Source organism: Phalangium opilio, unplaced genomic scaffold (assembly GCF_054372755.1).
Source record: "Phalangium opilio isolate 3A_F unplaced genomic scaffold, DU_Popi_V2 ptg000360l_1, whole genome shotgun sequence".
NCBI classification, from domain to species: domain Eukaryota; kingdom Metazoa; phylum Arthropoda; class Arachnida; order Opiliones; family Phalangiidae; genus Phalangium; species Phalangium opilio.
This window is the reverse complement of record NW_028324230.1, coordinates 4078326-4093897: the sequence shown is the minus strand read 5'-3', so window position 1 is coordinate 4093897 and position 15572 is coordinate 4078326. Positions and strand designations below refer to the sequence as shown.

The window sequence follows — 15572 nt, the reverse complement described above, 5'->3', positions numbered from 1 at the left end:
ATCCTCTCCGCAACTCCATTCATTTGTGGGGAATAAACATCTGTCCTCTCATGTTTAATTCCATTTTTCCTGCAGTATTCTTCAAAAGTCTTAGAACAGAATTCCATACCGTTATCTGTCCGAATTTTAATCAATGGACTCCCAGTCTTCCTGGCGCTCTTCCTGTACGTATCGAAATGTCGCAATACTTCATCTTTTCTGGCCATAGTAAATACTGTTATATAACGACTGTAATCATCCACCATTGATAAGTAATAACGCGCTCCACCCAATGAGGTAACCGGAGCAGTCCCCATACATCAGAATGAACGAGTTGTAAAACATCTGTACTTCTTATATTTTCCAGTTGATGATATGTCTGTGCTTGACTTTTGTTTATCTTGCAGGCATCGCAACTTTCTAGTTGTCCTCTCACCGGGTGTAGACCTCTCAACATTCTTTGATTCATCATCACCTTCAGGTCGGCTTCGTTGACATGACCCAGTCTATGGTGCCATTTGTCTATCTCTTTCGTCACTCCCCCTGTATGATATGTTGTAGTTTCGTCATCATATGCGATTTTATTTATTGGAATTGCTTCTAGAGTGTAGAACTTGTCTCGCAGTCTTGCTTGCACGCAATAGTGCCGTCTGGAAAATAAGTTGTACACGTTCTTCCATGAAAAGTTGTTTTGTGCTCTGATTGATCCACTAAGCGTATGGACAATAAATTCTTGCTCATGTTGGGGGCATATATGACGTTCCTTAGATGAATCTTATTTTGGTCAATTGCTATATATACATATCCTGTTCCTTCAGCTTTTGAAATGCCTTCTCCCAGATTGACGTCCATTTGCATAGGTTGATAATTTTCGAACCATTCCCTTTGATTACACACGTGATGCGTCGATGCTGAATCAATAATCCACGTTTGTTTACCGTGATGAGTGTTACAGGCTGATACTGTTTCCCCTGCGTGATGTTGCACGTGGTGTTCTGTAAGCTGTTCTGCCTCTTGAGTACGATCTACATTCGTAACTTTTATGTCCTCTTCTACCGATATTATAACACTCCATGTGGCTCTTCTGGTTGTCTACTGGGCATCTATTGTTGGGCCGGTTATTCTGAGGAACTGATGGTGCTTGAGTCGAGAATGCTTCTGTATTTGTCTGCTCACTGTCTCTGAGCAAATGTCTTCCGTACTCTGCCATTAATTTGTCCTTAATGGTTGTAGTTGTAAACTCAGCGTCGCTCAGTTGATACATATACTGTGCTAGCGAACTATACGAGTCGGGGAGTGATCCTATTAACAAATAAGCTATGTATTTGTCCGGTATTTGTTCGCCCGCTGCTACTAGTTGATTTCTCACGTGTTCTACTCGGCCAATAAACGTTGCCATCGTTTCACCTGGTTGGAACGATGTTGTATATAATTGCCGTCTTAATATGGTTATTCGTGCTCGCGATTGAGGAACGTATATCGTCTTTAATTTATCCCAAATGTCCTTGGGTTCCGTTAGTCCGTCAACAAACCGACTATTTTCATCGTTAAGCGCCATGCCGATAATTGCATGCGCGAGACCTCTTCTTTCTTCGTACACATTTGTTGCGCGAACGTCCGTTGTGGCTTGGGCCACTTCCGTACCAGCAATAAATCCGAATAGTTTCTGAGCGCGTAAAGCTATACCTAATTCGAATTGCCATGAATGATAGTTCTGACCGTCTAATTTCCGAATGTTTCCGAGTGCGAAATTAGTACCACCACCAGTAGCCATGTTAAATCCGTTAATTTCCCTTTACTGTACCTAACCCTTTCCTATACCGCATGTGCACCGTCCGTCCCGTCCGATTGTTAAGCCTTTGCTATATCGCGTGTCCAACGTTCACTATCGACACCGAAACGCAACCACGCTCTGCTTCCATATTGTTATTTTTAGAGGTTCGCTGATAGTGAAATAATCCCGACTTCATTGTTAAACAAATGATTTACTTTATTAGTTTAAATTAAACATCCGATTCATCTCCGGCTTTCAAAAATAACAACTCTATATCCCGACTCAAAAAGTACACTGACAGCTCTTATCTTGGGAGTCTCATTTCAACTCCGTCACGTGATCTATAGTAGTTTTTTATTAGTAGGCCTTTAGTTTTTATATGTTTTGTACAATGTTAGATATCTATTTTCCAACAGCTCCGACGAGAATCGAACTCATAATCTCCAATTTACAAGACAGGCACTTTAACCACTAAGCCACGAAGCCGTTGCTTTATTATTATTATTATTATATATATTTATGCTGAATTTTTCAGTAAATTAACTCAATTAACTCGTCGCAACTTTTACCCTATTGTTTGCATATATGCATATATAAATGAACTATTATTTTTAATTTTTTAAAAATTTGATAGCTACGAAATCTAGTTCATGTAACTTAACAGCAAGGCTCCGACGACAATCGAACTCATGATCTCCTGTTTACGAGACAGGCGCTTTAACCACTAAGCCACGGAGCTCTTGCTCTGAAACGATATGAATTCTGAATATTCCAGTAATTTAACTAAATTAACTCATCGGAACTTTCACCCTATTGTTTTATTTTTCAAAATTTAATAGCTACGAAAAATAATTCAAGTAACATAACAGCAAGGCTCCGACGAGAATCGAATTCATGATCTCCTGTTTACTAGACAGGCGCTTTAACCACTAAGCAACGGAGCCCTTGATTTGAATCGATATTAATGCTGAATTTTTCAGTAAATTAACTCAATTAACTCGTCGCAACTTTTACCCTATTGTTTGCATATATGCATATATAAATCAACTATTATTTTTAATTTTTTCAAAATTTGATAGCTACGAAATCTAGTTCATGTAACTTAACAGCAAGGCTCCAACGACAATCGAACTCATGATCTCCTGTTTACGAGACAGGCGCTTTAACCACAACGCCACGGAGCTCTTGCTCTGAAACGATATGAATTCTGAATATTCCAGTAATTTAACTAAATTAACTCATCGGAACTTTTACCCTATTGTTTTAATTTTTCAAAATTTAATAGCTACGGAATCTAGTTCAAGTAACATAACAGAAAGGCTCCGACGAGAATCGAACTCATGATCACCTGTTTACAAGACAGGCGCTTTAACCACTAAGCCACGGAGCCCTTGCTTTGAAGCGATATTAATGCTGAATTTTTCAGTAAATTAACTCAATTAACTCATCGCAACTTTTACCCTATTGTTTGCATATATGCATATATAAATCAACTATTATTTTTAATTTTTTCAAAATTTGATAGCTACGAAATCTAGTTCATGTAACTTAACAGCAAGGCTCCGACGACAATCGAACTCATGATCTCCTGTTTACGAAACAGGCGCTTTAACCACTAAGCCACGGAGCTCTTGCTCTGATACGATATGAATTCTGAATATTCCAGTAATTTAACTAAATTAACTCATCGGAACTTTTACCCTATTGTTTTATTTTTCAAAATTTAATAGCTACGAAAAATAATTCAAGTAACATAACAGCAAGGCTCCGCCGAGAATCGAACTCATAAACTCCTTTTTACAAGACAGGCGCTTTAACCACTGAGCCCTTGCTTTGAAGCGATATTAATGCTGAATTTTTCAGTAAATTAACTCAATTAACTCGTCGCAACTTTTACCCTATTTTTTGCATATATGCATATATAAATCAACTATTATTTTTAACTTTTTCAAAATTTTATAGCTACGAAATCTAGTTCAAGTAACTAAACAGCAAGGCTCCGACGACAATCGAACTCATGATCTCCTGTTTACGAGACAGGCGCTTTAACCACTAAGCCACGGAGATCTTGCTCTGAAACGATATGAATTCTGAATATTCCAATAATTTAACCAAAATAACTCAGCGGAACTTTTACCCTATTGTTTTATTTTTCAAAATTTAATAGCTACGAAAAATAACTCAAGTAACATAACAGCAAGGCTCCGACGAGAATCGAACTCATGATCTCCTGTTTACTAGACAGGCGCTTTAACCACTAAGCCACGGAGCCCTTGCTTTGAAGCGATATTAATGCTGAATTTTTAAGTAAATTAACTCAATTAACTCGTCGCAACATTTACCCTATTGTTTGCATATATGCATATATAAATCAACTATTATTTTTAATTTTTTTAAAATTTGATAGCTTCGAAATCTAGTTCATGTAACTTAACAGCAAGGCTCCGACGACAATCGAACTCATGATCTCCTGTTTACGAGACAGGCGCTTTAACCACAACGCCACGGAGCTCTTGCTCTGAAACGATATGAATTCTGAATATTCCAGTAATTTAACTAAATTAACTCATCGGAACTTTTACCCTATTGTTTTAATTTTTCAAAATTTAATAGCTACGGAATCTAGTTCAAGTAACATAACAGAAAGGCTCCGCCGAGAATCGAACTCATAAACTCCTTTTTACAAGACAGGCGCTTTAACCACTGAGCCCTTGCTTTGAAGCGATATTAATGCTGAATTTTTCAGTAAATTAACTCAATTAACTCGTCGCAACTTTTACCCTATTGTTTGCATATATGCATATATAAATCAACTATTATTTTTAATTTTTTCAAAATTTGATAGCTACGAAATCTAGTTCATGTAACTTAACAGCAAGGCTCCGACGACAATCGAACTCATGATCTCCTGTTTACGAGACAGGCGCTTTAACCACTAAGCCACGGAGCTCTTGCTCTGATACGATATGAATTCTGAATATTCCAGTAATTTAACTAAATTAACTCATCGGAACTTTTACCCTATTGTTTTATTTTTCAAAATTTAATAGCTACGAAAAATAATTCAAGTAACATAACAGCAATGCTCCGACGAGAATCGAACTCATGATCTCCTTTTTACAAGACAGGCGCTTTAACCACTAAGCCACGGAGCACTTGCTTTGAAGCGATATTAATGCTGAATTTTTCAGTAAATTAACTCAATTAGCTCGTCGCAACTTTTACCCTATTGTTTGCATATATGCATATATAAATCAACTATTATTTTTAATTTTTTCAAAATTTGATAGCTACGAAATCTAGTTCATGTAACTTAACAGCAAGGCTCCGACGACAATCGAACTCATGATCTCCTGTTTACGAGACAGGCGCTTTAACCACTAAGCCACGGAGCTCTTGCTCTGATACGATATGAATTCTGAATATTCCAGTAATTTAACTAAATTAACTCATCGGAACTTTTACCCTATTGTTTTAATTTTTCAAAATTTAATAGCTACGGAATCTAGTTCAAGTAACATAACAGAAAGGCTCCGACGAGAATCGAACTCATGATCACCTGTTTACAAGACAGGCGCTTTAACCACTAAGCCACGGAGCCCTTGCTTTGAAGCGATATTAATGCTGAATTTTTCAGTAAATTAACTCAATTAACTCATCGCAACTTTTACCCTATTGTTTGCATATATGCATATATAAATCAACTATTATTTTTAATTTTTTCAAAATTTGATAGCTACGAAATCTAGTTCATGTAACTTAACAGCAAGGCTCCGACGACAATCGAACTCATGATCTCCTGTTTACGAAACAGGCGCTTTAACCACTAAGCCACGGAGCTCTTGCTCTGATACGATATGAATTCTGAATATTCCAGTAATTTAACTAAATTAACTCATCGGAACTTTTACCCTATTGTTTTATTTTTCAAAATTTAATAGCTACGAAAAATAATTCAAGTAACATAACAGCAAGGCTCCGCCGAGAATCGAACTCATAAACTCCTTTTTACAAGACAGGCGCTTTAACCACTGAGCCCTTGCTTTGAAGCGATATTAATGCTGAATTTTTCAGTAAATTAACTCAATTAACTCGTCGCAACTTTTACCCTATTTTTTGCATATATGCATATATAAATCAACTATTATTTTTAACTTTTTCAAAATTTTATAGCTACGAAATCTAGTTCAAGTAACTTAACAGCAAGGCTCCGACGACAATCGAACTCATGATCTCCTGTTTACGAGACAGGCGCTTTAACCACTAAGCCACGGAGATCTTGCTCTGAAACGATATGAATTCTGAATATTCCAATAATTTAACCAAAATAACTCATCGGAACTTTTACCCTATTGTTTTATTTTTCAAAATTTAATAGCTACGAAAAATAACTCAAGTAACATAACAGCAAGGCTCCGACGAGAATCGAACTCATGATCTCCTGTTTACTAGACAGGCGCTTTAACCACTAAGCCACGGAGCCCTTGCTTTGAAGCGATATTAATGCTGAATTTTTAAGTAAATTAACTCAATTAACTCGTCGCAACTTTTACCCTATTGTTTGCATATATGCATATATAAATCAACTATTATTTTTAATTTTTTTAAAATTTGATAGCTACGAAATCTAGTTCATGTAACTTAACAGCAAGGCTCCGACGACAATCGAACTCATGATCTCCTTTTTACGAGACAGGCGCTTTAACCACAACGCCACGGAGCTCTTGCTCTGAAACGATATGAATTCTGAATATTCCAGTAATTTAACTAAATTAACTCATCGGAACTTTTACCCTATTGTTTTAATTTTTCTAAATTTAATAGCTACGGAATCTAGTTCAAGTAACATAACAGAAAGGCTCCGACGAGAATCGAACTTATGATCTCCTGTTTACAAGACAGGCGCTTTAACCACTAAGCCACGGAGCCCTTGCTTTGAAGCGATATTAATGCTGAATTTTTCAGTAAATTAACTCAATTAACTCATCGCAACTTTTACCCTATTGTTTGCATATATGCATATATAAATCAACTATTATTTTTAATTTTTTCAAAATTTGATAGCTACGAAATCTAGTTCATGTAACTTAACAGCAAGGCTCCGACGACAATAGAACTCATGATCTCCTGTTTACGAGACAGGCGCTTTAACCACTAAGCCACGGAGCTCTTGCTCTGATACGATATGAATTCTGAATATTCCAGTAATTTAACTAAATTAACTCATCGGAACTTTTACCCTATTGTTTTATTTTTCAAAATTTAATAGCTACGAAAAATAATTCAAGTAACATAACAGCAAGGCTCCGCCGAGAATCGAACTCATGATCTCCTTTTAACAAGACAGGCGCTTTAACCACTGAGCCACGGAGCCCTTGATTTGAAGCGATTTTAATGCTGAATTTTTCAGTAAATTAACTCAATTAACTCGTCGCAACTTTTACCCTATTGTTTGCATATATGCATATATAAATCAACTATTATTTTTAATTTTTTCAAAATTTGATAGCTACGAAATCTAGTTCATGTAACTTAACAGCAAGGCTCCGACAACAATCGAACTCATGATCTCCTGCTTACGAGACAGGCGCTTTAACCACTAAGCCACAGAGCTCTTGCTCTGAAACGATATGAATTCTGAATATTCCAGTAATTTAAATAAATTAACTCATCGGAACTTTTACCCTATTGTTTTATTTTTCAAAATTTAATAGCTACGAAAAATAATTCTATCAACATAACAGCAAGGCTCCGCCGAGAATCGAACTCATGATCTCCTGTTTACAAGACAGGCGCTTTAACCACTAAGCCACGGAGCCCTTGCTTTGAAGCGATATTAATGCTGAATTTTTCAGTAAATTAACTCAATTAACTCGTCGCAACTTTTACCCTATTGTTTGGTTATATGCATATATAAATCAACTATTATTTTTAATTTTTTCAAAATTTGATAGCTACGAGATCTAGTTCATGTAACTTAACAGCAAGGCTCCGACGACAATCGAACTCATGATCTCCTGTTTACGAGACAGGCGCTTTAACCACTAAGCCACGGAGCTCTTGCTCTGATACGATATGAATTCTGAATATTCCAGTAATTTAACTAAATTAACTCATCGGAACTTTTACCCTATTGTGTTATTTTTCAAAATTTAATAGCTACGAAAAATAATTCAAGAAACATAACAGCAAGGCTCCGCCAAGAATCGAACTCATAAACTCCTTTTTACAAGACAGACGCTTTAACCACTGAGCCACGGAGCCCTTGCTTTGAAGCGATATTAATGCTGAATTTTTCAGTAAATTAACTCAATTAACTCGTCGCAACTTTTACAATATTTTTTGCATATATGCCTATATAAATCAACTATTATTTTTAACTTTTTCAAAATTTGATAGCTACGAAATCTAGTTCAAGTAACTTAACAGCAAGGCTCCGACGACAATCGAACTCATGATCTCCTGTTTACGAGACAGGTGCTTTAACCACTAAGCCACGGAGATCTTGCTCTCAAACGATATGAATTCTGAATATTCCAGTAATTTAACGAAATTAACTCATAGGAACTTTTACCCTATTGTTTTATTTTTCAAAATTTAATAGCTACGAAAAATAACTCAAGTAACATAACAGCAAGGCTCCGACGAGAATCGAACTCATGATCTCCTGTTTACTAGACAGGCGCTTTAACCACTAAGCCACGGAGCCCTTGCTTTGAAGCGATATTAATGCTGAATTTTTAAGTAAATTAACTCAATTAACTCGTCGCAACTTTTACCCTATTGTTTGCATATATGCATATATAAATCAACTATTATTTTTAATTTTTTCAAAATTTGATAGCTACGAAATCTAGTTCATGTAACTTAACCGCAAGGCTCCGACGACAATCGAACTCATGATCTCCTGTTTACGAGACAGGCGCTTTAACCACTAAAACAGGGAGCTCTTGCTCTGAAACGATATGAATTCTGAATATTCCAGTAATTTAACTAAATTAACTCATCGGAACTTTTACCCTATTATTTTAATTTTTCAAAATTTAATAGCTACGGAATCTAGTTCAAGTAACATAACAGAAAGGCTCCGACGAGAATCGAACTCATGATCTCCTGTTTACAAGACAGGCGCTTTAACCACTAAGCCACGGAGCACTTGCTTTGAAGCGATATTAATGCTGAATTTTTCAGTAAATTAACTCAATTAACTCGTCGCAACTTTTACCCTATTGTTTGCATATATGCATATATAAATCAACTATTATTTTTAATTTTTTCAAAATTTGATAGCTACGAAATCTAGTTCATGTAACTTAACAGCAAGGCTCCGACAACAATCGAACTCATGATCTCCTGCTTACGAGACAGGCGCTTTAACCACTAAGCCACAGAGCTCTTGCTCTGAAACGATATGAATTCTGAATATTCCAGTAATTTAAATAAATTAACTCATCGGAACTTTTACCCTATTGTTTTATTTTTCAAAATTTAATAGCTACGAAAAATAATTCTATCAACATAACAGCAAGGCTCCGCCGAGAATCGAACTCATGATCTCCTGTTTACAAGACAGGCGCTTTAACCACTAAGCCACGGAGCCCTTGCTTTGAAGCGATATTAATGCTGAATTTTTCAGTAAATTAACTCAATTAACTCGTCGCAACTTTTACCCTATTGTTTGCATATATGCATATATAAATCAACTATTATTTTTAATTTTTTCAAAATTTGATAGCTACGAGATCTAGTTCATGTAACTTAACAGCAAGGCTCCGACGACAATCGAACTCATGATCTCCTGTTTACGAGACAGGCGCTTTAACCACTAAGCCACGGAGCTCTTGCTCTGATACGATATGAATTCTGAATATTCCAGTAATTTAACTAAATTAACTCATCGGAACTTTTACCCTATTGTGTTATTTTTCAAAATTTAATAGCTACGAAAAATAATTCAAGAAACATAACAGCAAGGCTCCGCCAAGAATCGAACTCATAAACTCCTTTTTACAAGACAGACGCTTTAACCACTGAGCCACGGAGCCCTTGCTTTGAAGCGATATTAATGCTGAATTTTTCAGTAAATTAACTCAATTAACTCGTCGCAACTTTTACAATATTTTTTGCATATATGCCTATATAAATCAACTATTATTTTTAACTTTTTCAAAATTTGATAGCTACGAAATCTAGTTCAAGTAACTTAACAGCAAGGCTCCGACGACAATCGAACTCATGATCTCCTGTTTACGAGACAGGTGCTTTAACCACTAAGCCACGGAGATCTTGCTCTCAAACGATATGAATTCTGAATATTCCAGTAATTTAACGAAATTAACTCATAGGAACTTTTACCCTATTGTTTTATTTTTCAAAATTTAATAGCTACGAAAAATAACTCAAGTAACATAACAGCAAGGCTCCGACGAGAATCGAACTCATGATCTCCTGTTTACTAGACAGGCGCTTTAACCACTAAGCCACGGAGCCCTTGCTTTGAAGCGATATTAATGCTGAATTTTTAAGTAAATTAACTCAATTAACTCGTCGCAACTTTTACCCTATTGTTTGCATATATGCATATATAAATCAACTATTATTTTTAATTTTTTCAAAATTTGATAGCTACGAAATCTAGTTCATGTAACTTAACCGCAAGGCTCCGACGACAATCGAACTCATGATCTCCTGTTTACGAGACAGGCGCTTTAACCACTAAAACACGGAGCTCTTGCTCTGAAACGATATGAATTCTGAATATTCCAGTAATTTAACTAAATTAACTCATCGGAACTTTTACCCTATTATTTTAATTTTTCAAAATTTAATAGCTACGGAATCTAGTTCAAGTAACATAACAGAAAGGCTCCGACGAGAATCGAACTCATGATCTCCTGTTTACAAGACAGGCGCTTTAACCACTAAGCCACGGAGCACTTGCTTTGAAGCGATATTAATGCTGAATTTTTCAGTAAATTAACTCAATTAACTCGTCGCAACTTTTACCCTATTGTTTGCATATATGCATATATAAATCAACTATTATTTTTAATTTTTTCAAAATTTGATAGCTACGAAATCTAGTTCATGTAACTTAACAGCAAGGCTCCGACGACAATCGAACCCATGATCTCCTGTTTACGAGACAGGCGCTTTAACCACTAAGCCACGGAGCTCTTGCTCTGAAACGATATGAATTCTGAATATTCCAGTAATTTAAATAAATTAACTCATCGGAACTTTTACCCTATTGTTTTATTTTTCAAAATTTAATAGCTACGAAAAATAATTCTATCAACATAACAGCAAGGCTCCGCCGAGAATCGAACTCATAATCTCCTGTTTACAAGACAGGCGCTTTAACCACTAAGCCACGGAGCCCTTGCTTTGAAGCGATATTAATGCTGAATTTTTCAGTAAATTAACTCAATTAACTCGTCGCAACTTTTACCCTATTGTTTGCATATATGCATATATAAATCAACTATTATTTTTAATTTTTTCAAAATTTGATAGCTACGAGATCTAGTTCATGTAACTTAACAGCAAGGCTCCGACGACAATCGAACTCATGATCTCCTGTTTACGAGACAGGCGCTTTAACCACAACGCCAAGGAGCTCTTGCTCTGATACGATATGAACTCTGAATATTCCAGTAATTTAACTAAATTAACTCATCGGAACTTTTACCCTATTATTTTATTTTTCAAAATTTAATAGCTACGAAAAATAATTCAAGTAACATAACAGCAAGGCTCCGCCGAGAATCGAACTCATAAACTCCTTTTTCCAAGACAGGCGCTTTAACCACTGAGCCACGGAGCCCTTGCTTTGAAGCGATATTAATGCTGAATTTTTCAGTAAATTAACTCAATTAACTCTTCGCAACTTTTACCCTATTTTTTGCATATATGCATATATAAATCAACTATTATTTTTAACTTTTTCAAAATTTGATAGCTACGAAATCTAGTTCAAGTAGCTTAACAGCAAGGCTCCGACGACAATCGAACTCATGATCTCCTGTTTACGAGACAGGCGCTTTAACCACTAAGCCACGGAGATCTTGCTCTGAAACGATATGAATTCTGAATATTCCAGTAATTTAACGAAATTAACTCATCGGAACTTTTACCCTATTGTTTTATTTTTCAAAATTTAATAGCTACGAAAAATAACTCAAGTAACATAACAGCAAGGCACCGACGAGAATCGAACTCATGAACTCCTGTTTACTAGACAGGCGCTTTAACCACTAAGCCACGGAGCCCTTGCTTTGAAGCGATATTAATGCTGAATTTTTCAGTAAATTAACTCAATTAACTCGTCGCAACTTTTACCCTATTGTTTGCATATATGCATATATAAATCAACTATTATTTTTAATTTTTTCAAAATTTGATAGCTACGAAATCTAGTTCATGTAACTTAACAGCAAGGCTCCGACGACAATCGAACTCATGATCTCCTGTTTACGAGACAGGCGCTTTAACCACTAAGCCACGGAGCTCTTGCTCTGAAACGATATGAATTCTGAATATTCCAGTAATTTAAATAAATTAACTCATCGGAACTTTTACCGTATTGTTTTATTTTTCAAAATTTAATAGCTACGAAAAATAATTCAAGTAACATAACAGCAATGCTCCGACGAGAATCGAACTCATGATCTCCTTTTTACAAGACAGGCGCTTTAACCACTAAGCCACGGAGCCCTTGCTTTGAAGCGATATTAATGCTGAATTTTTCAGTAAATTAACTCAATTAACTCGTCGCAACTTTTACCCTATTGTTTGCATATATGCATATATAAATCAACTATTTCAAAATTTGATAGCTACGAAATCTAGTTCATGTAACTTAACAGCAAGGCTCCGACGACAATCGAACTCATGACCTCCTGTTTACGAGACAGGCGCTTTAACCACTAAGCCACGGAGCTCGTGCTCTGAAACGATATGAATTCTGAATTTTCCAGTAATTTAACTAAATTAACTCATCGGAACTTTTACCCTATTGTTTTATTTTTCAAAATTTAATAGCTACGAAAAATAATTCAAGTAACATAACAGCAAGGCTCCGACGAGAATAGAACTCATGATCTTCTGTTTACAAGACAGGCGCCTTAACCACTAAGCCACGGAGCCCGTGCTTTGAAGCGATATTAATGCTGAATTTTTCAGTAAATTAACTCAATTAACTCTTCGCAACTTTTACCCTATTGTTTGCCTATATGCATATATAAATCAACTATTATTTTTAATTTTTTCAAAATTTGATAGCTACGAAATCTAGTTCATGTAACTTAACAGCAAGGCTCCGACGACAATCGAACTCATGATCTCCTGTTTACGAGACAGGCGCTTTAACCACTAAAACACGGAGCTCTTGCTCTGAAACGATATGAATTCTGAATATTCCAGTAATTTAACTAAATTAACTCATCGGAACTTTTACCCTATTGTTTTATTTTTCAAAATTTAATAGCTACGAAAAATAATTCAAGTAACATAACAGCAAGGCTCCGCCGAGAATCGAACTCATGAACTCCTTTTTACAAGACAGGCGCTTTAACCACTGAGCCACGGAGCCCTTGCTTTGAAGCGATATTAATGCTGAATTTTTCAGTAAATTAACTCAATTAACTCGTCGCAACTTTTACCCTATTTTTTGCATATATGCATATGTAAATCAACTATTATTTTTAATTTTTTCAAAATTTGATAGCTACGAAATCTAGTTCATGTAACTTAACAGCAAGGCTCCGACGACAATCGAACTCATGATCTCCTGTTTACGAGACAGGCGCTTTAACCACTAAAACACGGAGCTCTTGCTCTGAAACGATATGAATTCTGAATATTCCAGTAATTTAACTAAATTAACTCATCGGAACTTTTACCCTATTATTTTAATTTTTCAAAATTTAATAGCTACGGAATCTAGTTCAAGTAACATAACAGAAAGGCTCCGACGAGAATCGAACTCATGATCTCCTGTTTACAAGACAGGCGCTTTAACCACTAAGCCACGGAGCTCTTGCTCTGATACGATATGAATTCTGAATATTCCAGTAATTTAACTAAATTAACTCATCGGAACTTTTACCCTATTGTTTTATTTTTCAAAATTTAATAGCTACGAAAAATAATTCAAGTAACATAACAGCAAGGCTCCGCCGAGAATCGAACTCATGAACTCCTTTTTACAAGACAGGCGCTTTAACCACTGAGCCACGGAGCCCTTGCTTTGAAGCGATATTAATGCTGAATTTTTCAGTAAATTAACTCAATTAACTCGTCGCAACTTTTACCCTATTTTGCACATATATGCATATATAAATCAACTATTATTTTTAACTTTTTCCAAATTTGATAGCTACGAAATCTAGTTCAAGTAACTTAACAGCAAGGCTCCGACGACAATCGAACTCATGATCTCCTGTTTACGAGACAGGCGCTTTAACCACTAAGCCACGGAGCTCTTGCTCTGAAACGATATGAATTCTGAATATTCCAGTAATTTAAATAAATTAACTCATCGGAACTTTTACCGTATTGTTTTATTTTTCAAAATTTAATAGCTACGAAAAATAATTCAAGTAACATAACAGCAAAGCTCCGACGAGAATCGAACTCATGATCTCCTTTTTACAAGACAGGCGCTTTAACCACTAAGCCACGGAGCCCTTGCTTTGAAGCGATATTAATGCTGAATTTTTCAGTAAATTAACTCAATTAACTCGTCGCAACTTTTACCCTATTGTTTGCATATATGCATATATAAATCAACTATTATTTTTAATTTTTTCAAAATTTGATAGCTACGAGATCTAGTTCATGTAACTTAACAGCAAGGCTCCGACGACAATCGAACTCATGATCTCCTGTTTACGAGACAGGCGCTTTAACCACAACGCCAAGGAGCTCTTGCTCTGATACGATATGAACTCTGAATATTCCAGTAATTTAACTAAATTAACTCATCGGAACTTTTACCCTATTATTTTATTTTTCAAAATTTAATAGCTACGAAAAATAATTCAAGTAACATAACAGCAAGGCTCCGCCGAGAATCGAACTCATAAACTCCTTTTTCCAAGACAGGCGCTTTAACCACTGAGCCACGGAGCCCTTGCTTTGAAGCGATATTAATGCTGAATTTTTCAGTAAATTAACTCAATTAACTCTTCGCAACTTTTACCCTATTTTTTGCATATATGCATATATAAATCAACTATTATTTTTAACTTTTTCAAAATTTGATAGCTACGAAATCTAGTTCAAGTAGCTTAACAGCAAGGCTCCGACGACAATCGAACTCATGATCTCCTGTTTACGAGACAGGCGCTTTAACCACTAAGCCACGGAGCTCTTGCTCTGATACGATATGAATTCTGAATATTCCAGTAATTTAACTAAATTAACTCATCGGAACTTTTACCCTATTGTTTTATTTTTCAAAATTTAATAGCTACGAAAAATAATTCAAGTAACATAACAGCAAGGCTCCGCCGAGAATCGAACTCATGAACTCCTTTTTACAAGACAGGCGCTTTAACCACTGAGCCACGGAGCCCTTGCTTTGAAGCGATATTAATGCTGAATTTTTCAGTAAATTAACTCAATTAACTCGTCGCAACTTTTACCCTATTTTTTGCAAATATGCATATATAAATCAACTATTATTTTTAACTTTTTCCAAATTTGATAGCTACGAAATCTAGTTCAAGTAACTTAACAGCAAGGCTCCGACGACAATCGAACTCATGATCTCCTGTTTACGAGACAGGCGCTTTAACCACTAAGCCACGGAGCT

General features: G+C 35.8%; 28 non-coding genes across 28 annotated transcripts; all 28 read right to left on the bottom strand.

Moving 5' to 3' along the window:
- Positions 1-2419: 2419 nt before the first annotated feature.
- On the bottom strand, positions 2420-2492 carry TRNAT-CGU (transfer RNA threonine (anticodon CGU)). Its single transcript has one exon. It is a non-coding gene; the product is annotated as a tRNA-Thr (tRNA).
- Positions 2493-3070: 578 nt separating this feature from the next.
- On the bottom strand, positions 3071-3143 carry TRNAT-UGU (transfer RNA threonine (anticodon UGU)). Its single transcript has one exon. It is a non-coding gene; the product is annotated as a tRNA-Thr (tRNA).
- A 167-nt stretch (positions 3144-3310) lies between these two features.
- On the bottom strand, positions 3311-3383 carry TRNAT-CGU (transfer RNA threonine (anticodon CGU)). Its single transcript has one exon. It is a non-coding gene; the product is annotated as a tRNA-Thr (tRNA).
- A 569-nt stretch (positions 3384-3952) lies between these two features.
- On the bottom strand, positions 3953-4025 carry TRNAT-AGU (transfer RNA threonine (anticodon AGU)). Its single transcript has one exon. It is a non-coding gene; the product is annotated as a tRNA-Thr (tRNA).
- Positions 4026-4630: 605 nt separating this feature from the next.
- On the bottom strand, positions 4631-4703 carry TRNAT-CGU (transfer RNA threonine (anticodon CGU)). The gene has a single exon. It is a non-coding gene; the product is annotated as a tRNA-Thr (tRNA).
- Positions 4704-4835: 132 nt separating this feature from the next.
- On the bottom strand, positions 4836-4908 carry TRNAT-UGU (transfer RNA threonine (anticodon UGU)). The gene has a single exon. It is a non-coding gene; the product is annotated as a tRNA-Thr (tRNA).
- A 167-nt stretch (positions 4909-5075) lies between these two features.
- On the bottom strand, positions 5076-5148 carry TRNAT-CGU (transfer RNA threonine (anticodon CGU)). The gene has a single exon. It is a non-coding gene; the product is annotated as a tRNA-Thr (tRNA).
- Positions 5149-5281: 133 nt separating this feature from the next.
- Positions 5282-5354, bottom strand: TRNAT-UGU (transfer RNA threonine (anticodon UGU)). Its single transcript has one exon. It is a non-coding gene; the product is annotated as a tRNA-Thr (tRNA).
- Positions 5355-5521: 167 nt separating this feature from the next.
- TRNAT-CGU (transfer RNA threonine (anticodon CGU)) lies at positions 5522-5594 on the bottom strand. Its single transcript has one exon. It is a non-coding gene; the product is annotated as a tRNA-Thr (tRNA).
- Positions 5595-6163: 569 nt separating this feature from the next.
- On the bottom strand, positions 6164-6236 carry TRNAT-AGU (transfer RNA threonine (anticodon AGU)). Its single transcript has one exon. It is a non-coding gene; the product is annotated as a tRNA-Thr (tRNA).
- Positions 6237-6609: 373 nt separating this feature from the next.
- Positions 6610-6682, bottom strand: TRNAT-UGU (transfer RNA threonine (anticodon UGU)). The gene has a single exon. It is a non-coding gene; the product is annotated as a tRNA-Thr (tRNA).
- Positions 6683-7499: 817 nt separating this feature from the next.
- On the bottom strand, positions 7500-7572 carry TRNAT-UGU (transfer RNA threonine (anticodon UGU)). The gene has a single exon. It is a non-coding gene; the product is annotated as a tRNA-Thr (tRNA).
- A 167-nt stretch (positions 7573-7739) lies between these two features.
- TRNAT-CGU (transfer RNA threonine (anticodon CGU)) lies at positions 7740-7812 on the bottom strand. Its single transcript has one exon. It is a non-coding gene; the product is annotated as a tRNA-Thr (tRNA).
- A 577-nt stretch (positions 7813-8389) lies between these two features.
- TRNAT-AGU (transfer RNA threonine (anticodon AGU)) lies at positions 8390-8462 on the bottom strand. Its single transcript has one exon. It is a non-coding gene; the product is annotated as a tRNA-Thr (tRNA).
- A 373-nt stretch (positions 8463-8835) lies between these two features.
- On the bottom strand, positions 8836-8908 carry TRNAT-UGU (transfer RNA threonine (anticodon UGU)). The gene has a single exon. It is a non-coding gene; the product is annotated as a tRNA-Thr (tRNA).
- Positions 8909-9280: 372 nt separating this feature from the next.
- TRNAT-UGU (transfer RNA threonine (anticodon UGU)) lies at positions 9281-9353 on the bottom strand. Its single transcript has one exon. It is a non-coding gene; the product is annotated as a tRNA-Thr (tRNA).
- Positions 9354-9520: 167 nt separating this feature from the next.
- On the bottom strand, positions 9521-9593 carry TRNAT-CGU (transfer RNA threonine (anticodon CGU)). Its single transcript has one exon. It is a non-coding gene; the product is annotated as a tRNA-Thr (tRNA).
- Positions 9594-10170: 577 nt separating this feature from the next.
- TRNAT-AGU (transfer RNA threonine (anticodon AGU)) lies at positions 10171-10243 on the bottom strand. Its single transcript has one exon. It is a non-coding gene; the product is annotated as a tRNA-Thr (tRNA).
- Positions 10244-10616: 373 nt separating this feature from the next.
- Positions 10617-10689, bottom strand: TRNAT-UGU (transfer RNA threonine (anticodon UGU)). The gene has a single exon. It is a non-coding gene; the product is annotated as a tRNA-Thr (tRNA).
- A 167-nt stretch (positions 10690-10856) lies between these two features.
- Positions 10857-10929, bottom strand: TRNAT-CGU (transfer RNA threonine (anticodon CGU)). The gene has a single exon. It is a non-coding gene; the product is annotated as a tRNA-Thr (tRNA).
- A 132-nt stretch (positions 10930-11061) lies between these two features.
- TRNAT-UGU (transfer RNA threonine (anticodon UGU)) lies at positions 11062-11134 on the bottom strand. The gene has a single exon. It is a non-coding gene; the product is annotated as a tRNA-Thr (tRNA).
- Positions 11135-12191: 1057 nt separating this feature from the next.
- TRNAT-CGU (transfer RNA threonine (anticodon CGU)) lies at positions 12192-12264 on the bottom strand. The gene has a single exon. It is a non-coding gene; the product is annotated as a tRNA-Thr (tRNA).
- A 359-nt stretch (positions 12265-12623) lies between these two features.
- Positions 12624-12696, bottom strand: TRNAT-CGU (transfer RNA threonine (anticodon CGU)). The gene has a single exon. It is a non-coding gene; the product is annotated as a tRNA-Thr (tRNA).
- Positions 12697-13719: 1023 nt separating this feature from the next.
- Positions 13720-13792, bottom strand: TRNAT-UGU (transfer RNA threonine (anticodon UGU)). The gene has a single exon. It is a non-coding gene; the product is annotated as a tRNA-Thr (tRNA).
- A 372-nt stretch (positions 13793-14164) lies between these two features.
- Positions 14165-14237, bottom strand: TRNAT-CGU (transfer RNA threonine (anticodon CGU)). Its single transcript has one exon. It is a non-coding gene; the product is annotated as a tRNA-Thr (tRNA).
- A 132-nt stretch (positions 14238-14369) lies between these two features.
- On the bottom strand, positions 14370-14442 carry TRNAT-UGU (transfer RNA threonine (anticodon UGU)). The gene has a single exon. It is a non-coding gene; the product is annotated as a tRNA-Thr (tRNA).
- Positions 14443-15054: 612 nt separating this feature from the next.
- TRNAT-CGU (transfer RNA threonine (anticodon CGU)) lies at positions 15055-15127 on the bottom strand. The gene has a single exon. It is a non-coding gene; the product is annotated as a tRNA-Thr (tRNA).
- A 372-nt stretch (positions 15128-15499) lies between these two features.
- TRNAT-CGU (transfer RNA threonine (anticodon CGU)) lies at positions 15500-15572 on the bottom strand. The gene has a single exon. It is a non-coding gene; the product is annotated as a tRNA-Thr (tRNA).